Here is a 19,421-nt window from a genome sequence, read left to right on the forward strand (position 1 = left end):
CAAATTCTAAAGTGGCTTTTATCAAGATTTTCTAAACATTGATAATTTTTTCTCATTACTGATATATATATATATTTTTTTTTAGAGAGAGAGAGAGTGCATGTAAGTGGGGGGAAGGGGGCGGGGGAGGGGAGGGGCAAATGAACAGGGAGAGAGAGGACCTTAGGCAGGCTCCACGCTGAGTACAGAGCCTGACTCAGGGCTCAGTCTCATGACCCTGAGGTCATGACCTGAGCCAAAATCAAGAGTCCGCTATTTAACAGAATGAGCCACCCAGGTACCCCTCTCATTATTGATTTTCATACAAGAGTATGTTTACATTTAAAATGAAATTGAGATAATTTACATAATTTTAAAAGGTTCTGTAGAACATGTCAAAACCTTCTTATGATGATAATCTCTGAGAATAATGCCGAGATGTCCAAGAGACTTGTTAAGGTCAGAACACGTGCACATCAGTGCCTCAATGAAACAAAATACGATATACACTCTGCATGACTTTGTACCACATGGTGTCAGTCTCTAAGGGGACCCAACAAAGAGCTCCTTCCCCATCAAGGTTCTGCACAAATTAAGACCTAGGCATAAGAGAAGAATAAGGTTGCCCTCATCACTGGGGGACAGCTTGCCCTAGGCTTGCTCTCAAGAGGACAGGCAGGGCATGCTTGATTTATTTTTACTAAATGTATCAGTCTGATAGAACACTTGGAGCTGACTGAGTAATGGGGTGTAGAAAGCCCAGAAGTCCCCAGGTAAATTCCCTAAGAATTTTCCTGGAAAATAAGGAGTGGGTGGAAAGTATTTTTCCCTAACACCTAGTGTTGTGGGTGCCAGGCTTTGCCCCACCACAATTATTTATAATTAGATCTACTACATGCTTATTGTTATATATCTTTCTTACTGTTTTTTCTTTCTATTTCTTTCTTTCTAGTGGACCAGCAAAGAGTCATCTACTTAGTATTTCTAAAAGCTTTGCCTCACATTTGGTAGGGGTTTGAAAATATTCTTATATTTCTGTGTTGGAGAGTAAAGGTGCTAAGCTCTCCCATGATAGTATAAGATAGAGCCCTTTCCCATCCACTCCAGAAAACTTATAAACAATATTCATAGGTTCCAATACTTTCATCAGATTCTCTAAAGGGTATAAGATAACAAAATTGTACAGACCCTTGTCCTCCAGGGAAAGCAGGGGAAAGCTATACCTTCTTGTTACCTTGCTTGGTAAACCCAGCCATTCTGTGTCTCTGGGGATAGACTGTGTGGGAGAGAGTAAAACCCTATTCTATTCCCCAGTTGATTTGCTCCTATTGTTTCACATGAGGGTCTTGGAATTATTCTGTCTTAATGCTACTCACATCACATACCCAAAATGCCCTACACTGAAAATTGATAGATCTGCCTAATCCTGGTTGGAACTTGCCTGAGACTGATTTCCTATCTGGGGGAACTTCTCCAGGTTCTTAGCAACTTTCTGCTGAATCCTTATTTTATGGTGCTATCTCTTTGACTCCAAGCAGATATTACAAATTTGGATTCTTCAATCTGTGATTGAGGGTTGTGATGGGATTACCTATAGATGAGACACTTTTGCATGGGTGTTTATTCAACAAATACTTGTTGGGCATTTGCTATGTGTCAGGCACTGTCCTAGTCCCTAGGGACATTAAGATGAATAAGACATGAAGTTTACTTTCAGTTTGGGAAGGGGAGTGGTTTATAGATATTATCTAATTTTTCATGTTCTCATGTAGGGCCAAAGTAAAGTCCATCATATATTGCCAGTAAGTACAGAACCTGACAGAAAGACAAGAAACAGAAAACTGGAACTTTTTTTTTAATTTTTAAATTAAAAAAATTTTTTTAGATAGTGAGCGAGATAGAGTGGGGGAGGGGCAGAGAGAGGGAGTGAGAGAATCTCAAGCAGGCTCCACACCTAGTGTGGAATCAAGTGCAGGGCTCAATCTCACAACCCCTAAGATCATGAGCTGCGCCAAAATCAAGAGTGGGAGGTTTAATTGACTGGCCACCCAAGTGCCCCCAAAACTTGAACTTTTTAAACACTTCAAAAATGATTTTATCTATGAGGTTGAAACATGGATAACATCTCTTAAATCAGAGTCTGAAAATCTTATTTCCCCTTGGGACAACCACCATACTAGTAAATGATTGACCTGAACTGAAGTAAATGCCCCTTTACAGGGGTTGATACAAATGCTGTCCACTTTTGACAACAGCATGAACAAAACCGTGCCTCTTCTGAAACTGCTTGTCATACCTGTCTTAAGCAAGGGGAACTCAAGAGGCCATAATACTCCCAAAAGTTGGGACCCAAATCAGACCCACCTAATTGATCCTCCTATCCCACTCCATACAGAAATAAAACTGTTTTCTACTTCTTTAAGCCTTTTCCTTTTCCTTGATCTGTGATCATCTGGGGACCTTAAACATTAGCAACCTTTAAGTCTTCATCGCATCATTATGTCCCTCCCTTTGCACTTTTTAACCTTTCTATATCATGGGCTTTGGAGTGTGTCAATGGTGTCTGTTAAGTGCAGGGAATAACATTTCTCCCATACCATTCTTGAGCAAGTAATGTTTGCCAGAAATAGTGCATGGTGTCAGGGACATGTAGTGAACCAACCATAGTCCCTGTAGTTGTGAAACTTCACTTAATGGAATAGACATTAAACACATAATGGCATAAGTAAATGGCAATTGTAATAATCCCTATAAAGGAAACACACACACACACACACATTACCATGAGAATGCAAAACTATGTGACCACATTTAGATTAGGAAATCAGGCAAGGCCCTTCTGTAGAGATGATGGTTCAGTTTTGATCTAAAGGATAGGAAGGCATCATCTGTCCTGACAGGGTAGTGTAACCAGAAACCTGCCTTTTGATGTACTTATGGAACTTATCTTTCTAGAAAGCCTAATACGAAAATATTGTTTCTGATGCAGACCTTCTTCAAAATTGTATGAAAGGAAAATTCTTAATCCTTAAAGTGATTCAAAGTGGTGGCTTCAATTTAGGTGATAATAAAAGGAGGATTAGTAATCACTTGATTTTTGTTACCAAAATAACTTAATGCCACCTGCGGCTATTATTAACCTCACTGCAGAGTTGAGATGGCGTTATGAACTAGGAACACAGCTCTCCGTAACACTGATGATGCTTAGTTCAAGACCAGTGTTACTTGTGGTGTTTATAACCTTTGCAGCATATGTGCCTTTGTCTTTGCCAGAAATATCTTTACATTACATTCCACTGATGTAAAGTCTTTATAGTTTAGGTGTGAAAATAAAACATGACAGGAAAATAAAACATTTCCTGTTTTAACATCTGGTTATTTCTCCTGTATGAAATAATTCACAGCAATCTAAAAAGTGAATAACAGTGAGCAGTTTTCAGATATCTGAGGTTCTAAAGACAAAGGCACACCACCTGGGGGTGGCTTCAGCTGAGTGTCAAAGATTTAGCATTTGGGGGTGCAAGTTAGAAAGCAAATAAGATGATTCTAGCATGCCAGAAAAAATAGGTGCAATGTGCCTCATGGATAAATTCTCATCCCAAGTTCTGCTCTTTCTTGTTTTTCACTCAAAGGCCACTCAATGTCACCACATTCCCACTTTCTGATTTACTTCTACCCTAAATTTCTGTCTTCTATATTCTCTATTCTCACTGTTTTCAATCACCTCCATGGCTTTGATGGCGGATCCCTTTATCTTGATTCTGATATTGTGAATTACTTGAATAATAAATGTGTTCCTCAGCAATAATGTGCATGATAATATTTGTAGCAGAGCATGTAATGATCAATGTCTTGAACAGAATAAATTAATTCAATTTGGGAAATTTTAATTCTGTTTTTGCAGTTTAGTGACATTTGGAAAACACAAATTTCCCATTTGAACTGTTGAACTAGGTATTGTATTCTAAAAACAACATTAACTTTACTAATTTTTAAAATATTCTAACAGTTAAAAGGCAATAAACTGTAGTTCTTAGTAACAGTAGCTTTGGAATCAGGTGAACCTAGGTTCAAACAAACTTGGTAGGAATCTCTACCTTATTACTTTATCGTGATGACCAAATCATACAGAGTACGTGTGGACTTAGTATTGTACTAGGGCAAGGCTATACCCCATCATTTGTAGGGATTGGGCCAGGGGCGCCTGAGTGGCTCAGTCAGTTGAACAGCCAACTCTTGGTTTTGGCTCAGGTCATGATTTCAGGGTTGTGAGATGGAACCCCATGTCAGTCTGGCTCTGAGCTCAGTGGGGAGTCTGCTTGAGATTCTCTCCCTCTGCACCCGAGGCGCCCCCCCCACCTCTCTCTCTCAAAAATAAAATGAATAAATAAAATCTGTAGGGATTGGGCCAGAGGAAAAATGGAGATGCATATCTGATATGTCTAAATATTTAAAAGTTAATAAATGACACTAACAATCTGTTAAATAAAAGTTTGCTCTACCCTTCGGTCTTGAAAAATACATTTTCAGAATGCCAATATTCAAAAATATGTGTAAAGATGTGTTTTTCATATGGGCCAAAAGTTGGCAAAATATCAGGCAAATGAGTTTGTCATTACATATCTGGAAGTTCTGCTGATGGGCCAATGAGATTTAGATGAACAATAAAATAAAGACCTATAAAGATTTATAATTATTATTTATTCTACAAAATTTACTTTTGGTGATATTTTAGCAAAATCATTAATTATGTTGTTGTACTCAAGATTTTCATGTAAATTGTGTTCTATTGTCAGTAACAATCTAAAGAGTAAAAATAAATAAATACATTTCTAGCCAAAGGATATCTATCTATAGAATTTTTTTTTTCATAAAAATGTAAGTTTTGTTTAGGTTTTCCGAGAAGTTTTTTTTTTCTTTTAAAAAAGCCAAAACATCTTTTAAAATTCAAAGTTAAGATACAAATTATAATTAATTAGTATCTAGTGTTTGAATTACAATCATTAAATATAACTAGTATTTTAAAATTTACTCTTTTGAATATGTAAGTACATCTTGTTAAAGTTTTACAAAAGTAAAATTATTTGAAATATTTTATTTATTTATTTGTCAGAGAGAGAGAGCGCACACAAGCAGGGGGAGCGGCAGGCAGAGGGAGAAGCAGGCTCCTCATTGATCAAGGAGCCCGATGCAGGACTTGATCCCAGGCCCCTGGGGTCATGATCTAAGTCAAAGGCAGATGCTTAACCAACTGAGCCACCCAGGTGCCCCAATTATTTGCTATTCTAATGCTCAGTGCATGCAGATGTCAACTCATAGAACAAGTGATGTTCTATGGTTGGTGTGTGTTGGAGCGTTGGTGTGGTCTCTAGTGTGTTCAGCAATGCTATGTTGGCAGCTTGAAATAAGTCATGGTAGAAGTATCTAAGTAGTATCTAAACTATGAAAATCAGCCAACACTGCAAATTGAGCTCTTTTCCCCCCCAGAAAGCCAGTTGTTAAATATTTGCCAGCATACTACTGAGTATTATGTTACCCTCCAGAAAAGTATTTCAGAACTTTTCAGGTATTAAGTGAATCAATACTTCTAAGGGTTGAACATGATTAGGAGAGAACAGTATCTGAAGATGTGTCAACAATGGGATTCTTAGTTCTTTCAGGAGCATTTCCATGGGTGGGGTAAGGAAGAAAGGCAGACTGGTCTGTGTGAAGAGTAAGGGAAAGTGAGGTGCAGTTCTGAGGTATAAAAAAAAAAAATCAAGAACTGTAGCTACAGGGGAAGCAAATGGATGGGATGGTAAATGGAGGGTTGTTAATTCATTTAAGGTGAACTGTCACTGATAATATATATTCTTTTATATTGATCAGAATCAAGTACTGGGGATATTTAAAAAACAAATGCTTATTGAAATTGATATCATAAAATTTTCTCATGGGAATAGCTTCCTACAGCATGAAAAAAAAATTGTGTCACTTAGATCCAGGAAGATTTAGGAAATTGGGACTATATTCAGAATATTCACATAAAATTCAACATTGTTTCAACATATGAGGAATATTTTTATCTTAGTTGAAGTTGCTTAGCCCTTTGATTATACATTTGTGATGATATACATTAAAGAAATGGATTTTGGAACTGAACTGTGTCAAACTGACAACCAGTGGTGTCTATACAGCCTGTAAAACAATAGTAAAATCTGAGTTAATATCTTAGCAGTAATGGAAAATCTTATTAGTCATAATAATAAGATGCCTGAAGTTCTAAAAGAAGTCATTAAAATGATGAAGATAATAGTTAACATTATGGAGTCTTGCTATTGCCTGGAACTGTGACAAGTACATGTTTTATTTTATTTTCTTTCTAGAACATCATCTCCAAAGCACTATGAAGCAGGAACTGCTAACTTTTCCCACTTGATGATTCGAGAATGGAAGTAACTTGACTAGGTTCATGGAGAGGGAATTTGAATTCCAGAAATCTTACTGTTTCCAGATGGTTCAAAAAGCGGATCTGGGCTCTTCTTTTCCAGATCAAGGAATTGGCTATGATAATTTCCCCCTGATATTGATCACAAGGTCCTTGAGCTTAGATATAGATTCTTTTCTCGTTTTTTTTTATCCCTGTCACTTAACAGCATAGTGTCTGTACACAACATTTGCTTGACAAACATAAGTTGTACTGAACAGTTAGTTCAGTGACAGGAACTGCCTCATTTTTTCCTTTATTTTCAAATGAAAATAGAGGAATTATACTGCATAAATATTAGCAGCAAAATCAACATTTGGAAAAATCCGAATGAAGTTCTATGTCTTCAAGAATGTTGCTATTGTAGCCTACCTGGGAACTTTGCCTAAAATCTGAGTACCCCCCCCCCCCGCCATCATTCCTGTCTAAATATTCCTGCCTTCTTGAAAAACTGCATTACTAGAGGCTTATCATCTCAAATGTAATCCCTTGGCAAATGAGATTAAAAAAAAACCAAAAAACAAAACAGAACACAAAACTACACATTACCTGAAATCAAAGACAGAAAGGTGATCACAATGAGTTTGAAAGAAAGAATACTGCTGATACAGCATCTCTGAGATCACTCATATATTAATGGCATCGGGGCATCTGTGTGTATTAATTTCCAATATGATTTCTCCTGTTAAGTGAAGAAAATATTATATCTGGTCCAACATATTTTCTATGAGTAAAATGACTCCAAGTTAAAAAAAATATCTGTGGTGAATGAATAGGAAATATAAAGAGAGAAGTCAAGTTGGACAGGCTCCATTTGTTCAGTTTAGTTTAGTATTTACTCCTGAAGGCAAAAGGAATTTCAGTTATGATTTAGAATGCCATGTACCCAATGTTACAACAGGAAGACTTGGAGCTTCTCAGACACCTGCAGAGTTCAGATAGTGCCCATGAAACCTACAAAGGCAGTCTGGGAGGAAGTCAAGGAAATTGGGATTTGTGCAAATTGTTTTAGGAGCCAGGTATGTATTAGGCTCACTAACATAAGATTTTCATTTCATTTAATAGTATTCTATAGAGCCCATAGATTTAACTGTTGGGAGACATATGGGTGGTCATTTTGGTTGCAAGGATCAGTGAATCTCTCTGGTTAATACAAGGAAGGGTCTAGTAGTTTTTAGGAATTCAAGGGAAAAAAAAACCCTTAAAAGACTCTTTGCAACAATTTCTATATCATCTCTCCATTCTACCTTTGACAATGACCTGGCTCTTAGGCTCTGCATTTCCTGGGTCATCTTGTCACGTTCTTCTCAGCTGTCAGATCAAACAAATCATTCTCTACCCTGTCCATATTTCTCCATCTATAGCTTCTACTTATTAATAATTCAGCTCATTCATAATCACTCTATGAGTTACAACTTTTTTTCTTCATCATCTTTTAGTTTGTCTGCCAGTTACTAAATTCTTCTTATATGTCTCTATTCAAATCTCCAAGAAGGAATAATCCCATTGACCTAGTTCTTTCTTTTTTGGGCTGAGTTTTTTTAACTCAGGTTACTTCATTACCGCTGGTAAGCCTATGGATTACTTATCTTTAAGTCATATGCCCAACTCTGCCCCAATCAGTTAGGACCATGGAAGGGTTTTAAAACAATTCAATGGGAAAAAATAGTCTCTTCAACAAAAGGTGCTAAGAGAACTGGATATCCACAAAAGAATGACATTGGACCCTTACCTCACACCATATACAAAGATTAACTAAAAATGGACTATAGATATAAAGGTAAGAGCTGAAACTATAAAACTATTAGGAGAAAACATAGATATAAATTTTTGTAACCTTGGAGGAGGCAATGATTTCTTAGATAATGACACCTGAAGTATAAGCCAAAACAACGTCATCAATATTAAAGTCTTTTGCACTTCAGAGGGTACCATCAGGAAAGTGAAAAGACAACCCACAGAATGGGAGAAAAATCTTGCAAATCAGTATCTGATAATGGACTTTTATCCAGAATATATAAAGAACTCAGTGAAAAGATGCTCAATGTTATTAGCTGCCAGAGAAACGCAAATCAAAATCACAATGAGACACTACTTCGTATCCACTAGGATGGCTACAATAACAAAAAGGATAGAGAATAATCAGTATTGATTCAGTATTGGTGACAATGTAGAGCTATTGGAGTCTCACGCACTGCTGGTGGAAGTATAATATGATGCAATCACTTTAGAAAACAGTTTGGCAGTTCTACGAAAGGTTAAACATTAAGTTACAATGTAGTGTAGTAATACTCCTTCTAGGTATATACCCAAGAGATATGAAAACACATGTCTACACAAAAACTTATATGTTAGGTGTTCATAGCAACTTTATTCATAATAGCCAAAAGCTGGAAACAATTGAAATGCCCATCAACTGATAAATGGAGATCAATAAGGGGTGGATTATAATGAAATGACATATAATGAAAAATTTCAGTAATAAAAATAAATAATGTACTGACACATGCTACAACACGGATGAACCTTAAAAACATTATGCTAAGTGAAAGAAGCTGGTCACCAAGGACTGTGTATTATATAGTCTCATTTATATGAAATGTCCTAAAGAGATATCCCATCTATAGAGACCAAAAGTAGATTAATGGTTGGGTAGGCTTGGGGGAGATGGGAAGGGGTATTAAGAGTGACAGCTGAGGGCGCCTGGGTGGCTCAGATGGTTAGGCGTCTGCCTTTGGCTCAGGTCATGATCCCAGAGTCCTGGGATCGAGTCCCACATCGGGCTCCCGGCTCGGCGGGGAGCCTGCTTCTCCCTCTGACCCTCTCCCCTCTCATGCTGTTTCTCTCTCGCTCGCCCTCAAAAAATAAATAAAATCTTAAAAAAAAAAAAAAAGAGTGACAGCTGAAGGGTGTGGTGTTTCTTTACGGAGTAATGAGAGTGTTATAGATTTGATTGTGGTGATGGCTGCACAACTCTATGAACATAGTGAATGCCACTGAATTATACATATTGAATGGGTGAATTGTATGGTATGTTTATTATATCTCAATTAAGCTGTTTTTTTTAAGATTTTATTTATTTATTAGAGAGAGAGAGAATAAGAGACAGAGCATGAGCAGGGGAGAAGGACAGAGGGAGAGGGAGGAGCAGAGTCCCCACTGAGTGTGGAGCCTGACTTGGGGCTCGATCCCAGGACCTGAAGTCATGACCTGAGCCTAAGGAAGGTAGACACTTAACTGATGGAGCCACCCAGGCATCCCCTAAGCTGTTTTTTTTTTTTTTTAAAGTTCTGTTACTGTAAGACTGAGAATCACAGACCTGTACCCCTGAAACAAAGAATACATTATATGTTAATAAAAAAAAAAGTTCTGTTCCCCCTGGTTGCTATCACAAAGTCACCGAAGCTAGGAACTTGAAAGGCATCTTCAATTCTTTCCTGATTCATCCTTCACTTTCACTTAGACTACATTTATTCTTTTTCCAAGATTTTTACATTCAACTTCCTTAATATCTCTAAATCTTTCCTTTTTACCCGGCTTCTATACCCACTGCTTGAATTCAAGCTGTAACCCTTTATTTCCTGGATTGCTGCCTTCTCTTCCCGTCTTTTCCCTTTGTCCCTAATATGGGCCCCCTCCATGTTACTACAATGACAATCTTTCTGCCTGTAGTAACCACTCAGTATGACATCAATGGCTCTTTATAGCTATCGGGGTAAATTTCATGATCCTTTGGCTTAGCATGCATAGCTCTTTATGAACTGATAATGCCCATCTCTACTTCTCCAAGTTAACCTCTCTCTCTAGTGATCCATATGAAACTACTTGTAACATTTTGAACTTACCATTTGGTTTTAAATCTGCAGGTCCTAGCACATTTACAAGGTCAGTATGTCTCTGTTGAAAAATAGGTAAAATACATGAGAATTAGAGATTTGAATATTACTATGTTCATACACTGGAAATTCTCCTTTTATAAGTAGTAGTTTAATATCTTGAGTCTTTAAGCCTAAAGACTAGCCCCCAAAAGAACCAAATCAATCATCGTGGGGGTTGAGTATTTTTTCCGTTTTAGTGTGTCATCAGGAGACAGGTATGTACTGGCATGGGGTGTGGGGATGAAAAGGAAAGGGGTTCTTGAGAGAAAGAAGCCAAGCAGGAGTAACAGTTGTCATGGATGGAAATGGGACAGTATTTGCCACCCAGAAGCTGTGTCCTCTTCGAGTGTTGAACAGGGCCAAGCACATTATCAATGCTTTGCAAGAAACAAATTATTACTCACGTTAAATGAATTTGCATTGTACTAGGACATTTTTCAGTTGCTTAGGGTGGTGCCTTAAAAGGTTCTTCTAATCTTTTAGGTGTTTCTATTATTGGCAGCACAGATCTTTAGCTTATATTAATAACCAGGTTATTTGAGCTGTATCTTGAGCTATATCCAGATTTGCTCTCTGTTCATTGATTTTGCTTTGTTCTCTTTGTGTATAATAATGACTAACCCTTGTGTGGGTCTGGAGGTGACCTATCCTGGTTAGACCATGAAGATTGTTACTGGTTTTGGTAAAGAGATGTTCAGAGGACTGCAGTGTCAAGATGGACAATACTCCAAGCACAGTTTTTAACCCCCTTTTACCAACTGAATAAGATTGAGCTGCTCCTTGATTAACCCAAAATTACATTTTCGTATTGTCAAACCAATCAGAAGCAACCACATTAATGATTATTTCAGAAGTATCCTCTAAATATTTCTATGAATCAAAAGTCAGTTTAATGTAAACAAAGGATTGACAGATATTTCTTGCTTTTAATGAGGGGCAGACAGTCACAGAGCGATAGTGACCCACTCTATTTATGTACTTAATTATGTACTTAATCTTTGAAGACCACGAACACTCTAAGATTCAGAGACATCCTGCAAGAAGATTAGTCTTTGTATAGACAGAAATGAGATAGAGGAAACTATTTATTAGACAGATGAATAGGAGAATATGTTATTCCCAGCAACTGAATTGCATTTTTCTTCTAATTCGCAGAAATTGAGACAAAAGGTGATCTTTCTGCACATTGCCCAAAAGGTCAATAAATAGGGATTCTTTTGTAGGAGAGAGGAGATGAATTTTAGATCCTAGGCCTTCCCACCCTATTCTTTTCTGTCCTCAGCATTAATACATAACACACTTGAGCAACTGTCTTTCTTTCAATGGGAGTGTCTTCACATGTCTAAAGAAAGAATCACCCTGAGACACTGAGCCTCTATAATTAGGACTGATATGTCAACAGCAAATACCGTGTAATCTCTATTTCTATCACATGGGAGTAAGGCTTTTTCAAGAACATTCCCAAATGTTTATGTTATCCTTGTGCTCTCAGCATGAAGATACACACAGGTACACACACACGGACTCTCTTTGTGACACACATCACTTGGGCCCTCACACATCCACACATAATTCTTTGAGTATGAAGTAGTATTTCTTAAAGTCATTACTTCAAAGAGCTGTCTTCCCTGCCTTTCTCAAAAGTTTTGCGAAACCATGGCATCAGCAAAAAACCTTGACCTTTTTGATCCTTTTGAAAAAGTACACTCTTAAAAAATTATGATGGCTTATTTCATCCCCATCATTCAGAACTACTGAATACATTTGAATACATTGAATATGAAATTGTGGAAAATGAGTAGGGCATCTACCTATTTTTTAAATTTAAAATTTAAAACATTTTCAATACTCTCATTCTTGGACAGTTATGCCTTTTAAATTTTTTATTAGACACGGAAATAATTAGTTTGAGAAAATGCCTTTTTATCCTTACTCTCAGCAGGGAGTCAATGGATTAAAAAAATGAAATCTTAAAAAAGTGGTCAGTCCAACTTAAAAATAAGGGCTGCTTTAATACTCTGTGAAACTGGTACTTCCAGATTCCAGCTACATAGATAAGTTGCAAAGCAATGAACCAACAGACTAAAAAAAAAAATGATCTGATTCGGTTCCAACAACAGAAACTTGTCCTACTCACATAATCTTAAATTTACGCTGAATTTACACCCTTTTTTGCTTTTATGCTCCTTTTAAAAATGAGCCTGTAAATATCAATAATTTTTAACCTCTTTTTTCTCTCTCTCACAAATGTCATAATTGTGAAATCAGTGTAGTTTTTCTCATATTTCAAAATACTTTCAAAATTATCATCTCTGTGTGCCACTTTCTACATAGAGAGATCAAAGTAACAATGTGTATCAGCCACCCCCATTCAGCCACCCTCCCTCTGTCTATCCAACACTGATGATACACCATGCACTGCTGTGTGCTGGGGATAACAAATCTGAGACAGTCGTTGCTGGAGACCTAACATAAACACAGTCCCACATAATGCTATTTCTAACTGGGCACAGGCCTATGGATAAAGTATCACACAGCACAGAATTACAAAGCATTCTCATCATGATCATCACGTTCAAACTTATTTTTGTTTTTTATTGCTCATGTCACTATCTGCCATAGTATTTATATAAACATCTTTATTGTCTTTTCCCCCCAATAAAATTCTACTTCCTTGAGAGTAGAATGAAATCTCTCTTTATAACTGCTATAGCCCTAGTATCTGGAGGAATGCCTGTCATGTAGTGGTTTGCCAACAAGTATTTGTTGAATGAACAAACAAATGAATCCATGAACATATGAATGAATGAATGAATGAATGAACGAAGAGGTTTGCCATCAGGTACCGACGTTTTCATACTGGGGTGGTGAGGCAGTGGAAGTTTGTGAGCTCTTATGTTTTGAATGGCAAGCAAGCATTCACCAGGTGGACAAATGAGAAAATATCCTAGGCAGAGGGAGGAGAAGGTGCAGGTTTCCTGGAGTAAGGAGGATCGGCTGTGTTTGGGAACTGAGAGTCACATTTAGTTTAGCTAAAGCTACTTCTGAAGGAAAGGGTGTATCAGAAAATGACTTGGTTATATTACAGTAGAAAAAAAAAAAGAGAAAATGAATGAATTTAGGCATCTATGGATAATGTAATGTGTGGAGGTGACTATTTCATTAAATTTATTAAGCTCCTGGAGGTAGGGTTGGTCATAATTTTTATATAATATGTTGTAATAGTATTGCTATTTGTTCTTATTCTATTCTCCTTTTTTTTCTCCTTGTGGTGTAATTTTTTAGATTCTGTATCAATTCCTTTATCGTTAGAGGAAGTTAAATCCTTTTATCAGAGGAACTAATGATCCAACAGAAGCTATGTATGGTTTTCAGATCTCTGAAAGAGGTTTATTATTCAGAGAGCAGAAACACACTTGTGCATCATTATTTATTGCATCAATCTTTACGTGCCAGGTATTGTTCTAGACCAAGAGTCCATAAGCTTTTTCTGTAGAGTTTAGGCTTTATGGTCTCTGCCCTACTTTCCCGACCCAGTCATGGTAGGGTGAAGCGGCCATGGGCAACACGTAAATAGGTGAATGTGGTGGTGTCCAATAGTATTTATTATGGACACCGAAATTTGATTTGTATATTGTCCTGTGTCGTGTGTCATTCTTCTTCTTTTGATCTTTTCTGACCATCTGAAAATGTAAAACCTTTTCTTAGCTCATAAACCACACAAAAACAGGTGGTGCAAATTTGGCAGTTGGCCCTAGTTTGCCAGTCTCTGGTCTAGACGCTAGGGATACAACCAAAGGAAAAAATGTCTCTTCTCACACAAAGCTTACATTTTAGTTCACAATAAGCAAAGATGGTTAATGAGTGCTATGAAAAAATCAAACAGAGTAGGGAGCATTGGGACGGATAAGGGTGTGTGTAAGCCAGAGGATGTGTGTGTGTGTGTTGTGTGTGTGTGTGTGTTATTTCTTTTTCTTTTTTTAATTATTATGTTATGTGAGTCACCATACAGTACATCCTTATGTGTGTGTTTTTTCAAATAATGTAACTAGGGAAGATTTCTCCGACAAGGCTGCACTTGGCCTGAATGGAACAAGGGAGTGAGCTGCGTGGATGCAGGAGGGAAGAGGGGCTCAAGGAGGGAGGATAGTAAGGGTGTAGCCCCGGGGCCTGAGCATGCTTCCAACGTTCTGAAACTGAAGACAGCAGCAGTGCAGATGCAGGAGAGTACGTGAGCCGTAGAGTAGCTGACAGCCGGAGACATGAAGCCAGCGTCCACACACGGATGCAAGACCAGACAAGGACACAGGAAGAGCCCTGCTTTCCCTGAGTCCAGTCATCTCTGAAGCCAGGGCTCTACTATGAGCCACAAAGGGCCTTTAGTCCTGAAGCCAGTTTGAGTTGAGTTTCTTTGCAAATAAAGGACTGATATTATATCTCGAAACATCTAAAAACCAGAAATTCCTAAAGATGTGTATATGCTATTTGACAGCTGACATTTCTAGATATTTCTGAAGCTCCCACCCACAGGCGTGAACTCTGAGGCTCATTTCTCTGCCTTAACTTCTCTCTGCCAGCCATAGGATTCACTAATCTCATGTTACAGCATGAAGAGAATCTGGAAAAGGAAAGGGGTAATGAGTAAACCTACTGCGGACACATATCAGGAGATGAATGAAAAAAATGGACAAATTAGTGAATCCTTACATTAATAAAAAGGTACTATTCATTCATAAGGAAAGCAGTATTATTATTGTTTTCTCTTAGGAAATCACTCACGAACATACTATAAGGCTCTCTTAATTGACTTAGAAACACTAGTTAACACTTCCTATGTACACATATGTCTACACTAACATATCATTGCCTCTGGCCCACTGCCGATCCATAACGACTAGTAACAGGACCAGCAGGGTGACAGATTATACGGAAGAAGGAACTTAATGTAGTTAAAACATATTTCTGTCACAATCATTTATTTTATTTTTTAAAAATTGTTGTAAAATATGCACAACATAAAAGATAGTATTTGAAATGTACAATTCAGTGACATTAAGTACATCTACACTATTATGCAACCATCACCATCATCTTCAGAACTGTTTGCCCCTTCTCAACCTAGAACTCTGTACCCATTAAACACTGACTCTTCTCCCCTCAGCCCACAGCTCCTGGTACCCATCATTCTGTTTCTGTGTCTATGACTTGACTACTCTAGGTACCTCATGCAAGTGGAATCAGACAGTATCACAATGAGCTGATTTTGCTTAGCACAATGTCCTCAAGGTTCACTCATGTGGTAGCTTGTCTCAGAATTTCCTCCCTTTTGAAGGTGGAATAATATTCCATTGCATGTATAGCCCACATCTTGTTAATCCATTCATCAGTCGATGGACACTTGGGTTGTTTCCATCCAATAATGCTGCTACAAACAGGGGGGTACAAACATCTATTGAATTCCTGCTATTAATTCCTTGAGTGTATGCCCAGAAGTGGAATTGCTACATCATATGGAAATTTTAGTTTTAATTTGTTCTCAAAATTATTTTTATATCCTCTTCTTTTCATTTTTTGGTGCATATTTTCTTCTAATCCATTAGCATGGAACCTTGAATCTAATGAAACAATACCTCAGTCATTTTAAGGGAATGATTTTAAGAAGTAAGTATCAAAAATAACTCCTGTTGGCAATTAGCAAATCTGTTGCAAAGTATACATAATCCACTTGTTTCAATCAAAAAACCCATTAGAGCTAGTCATGGAAACAAAACTTCATCCTGCTAAGAATCTCTAAATGTGATGTAACCCTTCCTGGAATCTTGAACTGAAACGGAAAAAAAAAAATATATATCAGACCACCCAACATAAATAGAGTAACATTCCATTATTGAAAGGGATTTTAGTAGATTTTTTTTTTTTTGTAGGGAAGGATCCTTATTAAGGCTAGAACTGGTTTTCAGCTGACAATACAGTTTCTTTTGAGCCTAGAGCCTCATTGGATAACGCAAGTCTTCCTTTGGCTTCATGTACATATAAAGTGGTGATAATAATAATTATTATAAATGCAAGCTACAATGTTGATCGCTTGCTATGTACTGGTTACTGTGATAAACATTCCACATTACTGTATGAAACACAACAGATCTGCAAAGCAGCTTTTTACAATTATCATTGGGGCAGAGTCTCCTGCTTTCCACTGGTATTTTTCCCTCTTAAATGACAGCAGTTCTGCGTTTTAGCTGGACATGGGTCTGCCTGGTCAGCATGCTTTTCCAAGCATCGCTTACAGCGCCTTTGGGCTAATACAATATGAACAGAAGTGATGTATGTGACTTCTGAGTCATGCCCTTCAGAAGGTGTGTGCACTTCCCTGGCCTTGAGGAGAACTGGAACAGCCTCCTTGAACCCAGAGAGGAAAACTATGTGTTGAGGAGGGCGGAGCCTCTACCCAGTCAGTGAACTCTGGACTGTTTCATAAGAGCAATAAACTTGTAACTTTTTTAATGCATTGTACTTCAGGGGTTCTGTTTTAGTACTTAGGCTTTAAACTTAACAATATAATTTCTTTGATAGATGAGGAATTGTTAGTTAACTTGCCTACCTCCCTCAATCAGGTTTGGAACACTGGAGCTCTGAGGGCAAAGCCCAACTAGGAATAGCTACGCCATACTGTTTCCCATCCTGGGAATAGTATATGCACTGTCCTCAGGGTTCCTCTCCCATCTCAATTTCTACAAAACAAGTGCATGGGCTTGTTGCGTACATTAAGGCAGTGGCAGAAACAAGGTGCATCTGGTAGGGAGGAGCTCTGTGTGGCATATAACACAGCCTTGGTGGCGACCAGAGCCCATATTTAAGAATTGCAGATAGGACTCTAAAATCAGCAATGCATGGCCAGGGAAATGAGTTAAGGGCCATAGCTATTAGGTTTTAACCTGCCAGGGTCCATAACTCTTCGGCTTATAGCACCTGCATGCTTAAAATTCTTCCTTGTCTCCCTATTGTTCTCATGGTGCAGATCCAAAATTCCTTAGCTTGCTATACAAGGCCTGCCTAATCTCTTTCTACTTTATATCTCTAGGTTCATAATCTCTCCAGCCTAACTGTGTGCCTTCTATGGCTCAAGAGCAGTGAATTATTTTTCCTTGAATATACGGTGTTTTCACAGTTTTACATTACTGTGTTTGTGAGGGGTCTTTTCTGACTCTCCCAGGCTTAGTTAAGAACTACTTTTATGTGCTGCAAGGTATCATCCAAATATTTATCGTATAGCACTTGTGCTTTGTGGCAAAGGACTATGAGCTTTCTGAGGTTAGGAAGTTAAATTTTAATTGCAGAGCTCAAGAGACGGCTTGGCACGGTTAGATACTCAATGGAAGTCTGTTGGATAAAAGAATGAGGAATTATTTAAGGTATGGCTAGTAGATTGAAATCAAACATAAAATAAGTATAGCTTATTATACAATCCATATTAGAGATGATAAAATAATTATTGTATTATTTTTTTATTTTACATTTGTACATATTGAAATGTATTAGCACTTTCTTACCTCACTAAATGTTTAGATCACTGCCTGCCAACAAAATGATTCGGTCATACAGAAAAAAATCATTTGACCAGTGATGGGAAAATACATTGTTTCTGGATATTGTCATTCACTAGGAAAAAAACAGAGCAAAACAAAAACACTGTGGATGAATTTCAATATATGAAGAAAGCCACTATTTATGGCCTTTAGAGTTTTTATTTGATTATTTTGGTGCTACTATAAAAAATTTGAGTCATTCTGGATTCTCTTCTAAAATTTTTCTCATTTCTATAAAACACTTGACAATAAGAGCAGCTTAGGAAATACTAATCAACAATACCTGTGAAATAAATTGTTGGAAGCTATTCACTGGAACCCTCTTTAAGGAATAAGAGGCATTGGTAATTAATGGTATTAATTAGGATTAATTAGTTTGAAATGAAGAGAGTTGAAATTCTTTTTTTTTTTTAAAGATTTTATTTATTTATTTGAGAGAGAGACAGAAAGGGAAAGAGAGAGAGAGGGAGAGAGGGAGAGAGATCACAAGCAGGGATGAGGGGCAGAGGGAGAGGGAGAAGCAGGCTTCCCCACTGAGCAGGGCGCCTGATGCGGGGCTCGATCCCGGGACCCTGGGATCATGACCTGACCCGAAGGCAGATGCTTAACCGACTGAGCCACCCAGGCGCCCCGGGAGTTGAAATTCTTGATCCAACAAAGTCATCTTTTCAGGACGCACTTTCTATTTTAAAAAGAGATTGATAAAAATTGCTATATCCCAGCTTCTATGCCTCACTAGTCTTTCCTGTCATTAGTGCTGTCCAGGTCTTAAAGTATAGGGATTTAAATGTCTCTTAATGCCAGAAGCAGCGAACACTGGGGGGCCTCGTGAGCAGCCTGTGCAGGGCACTGTTGAATAAGGAGACTGCCTTAGAGCGCTGGTGGGGAGAAATGGACCTTGTGACTTTTTATGGCAGGACTCACTCTAAGATTCTGACTCTGGATAAAGATAGAAACTGACCATTTTATTTTTATGAGTCTCACAACCTTTCTCATGAAGGAGTAATAATCAGAGATCTCTTTGGAAGAGTAGCTAATAAAATTTTATATAATTAAAATTTCAAAATGTAACAATAAATATGAACATTAGAGTAAACTTGACTATTAACACAACCATCTAATTTTTTTTTGAAAGGCCACTTTTTCCAACACATGTTATGAAAAATTTCAAAAACATACTGTAAAGTTGAAAGAATTTTATAGAAGACATCTACGTCTACCCCTAGGTAGACTGTTGATCATTTTATTATATTTGCTATACCATCTTACTGAGGCATTTTAAAATCCATGCAGGCATCAGTATACTTTTCCAGAAATGCTTTGGCATGCAAATTATTAATTAGAGCTGAATGTAAAATTTACATAAAAGACAAAGTACAATCTTAAGTATACATTTGCTGAGTACTGATAAGTGCATACATTTTTGCAACCGAAGCTCTAATCAAGGTATAGAACATTATCAGTGCTTTAGAAAGTTTCTTCATGCCCCTTTCCAGTCAGTCCTGCCACCAG

Source organism: Neomonachus schauinslandi, chromosome 3 (assembly GCF_002201575.2).
Source record: "Neomonachus schauinslandi chromosome 3, ASM220157v2, whole genome shotgun sequence".
In the NCBI taxonomy this organism is placed as follows: Eukaryota; Metazoa; Chordata; class Mammalia; order Carnivora; family Phocidae; genus Neomonachus; species Neomonachus schauinslandi.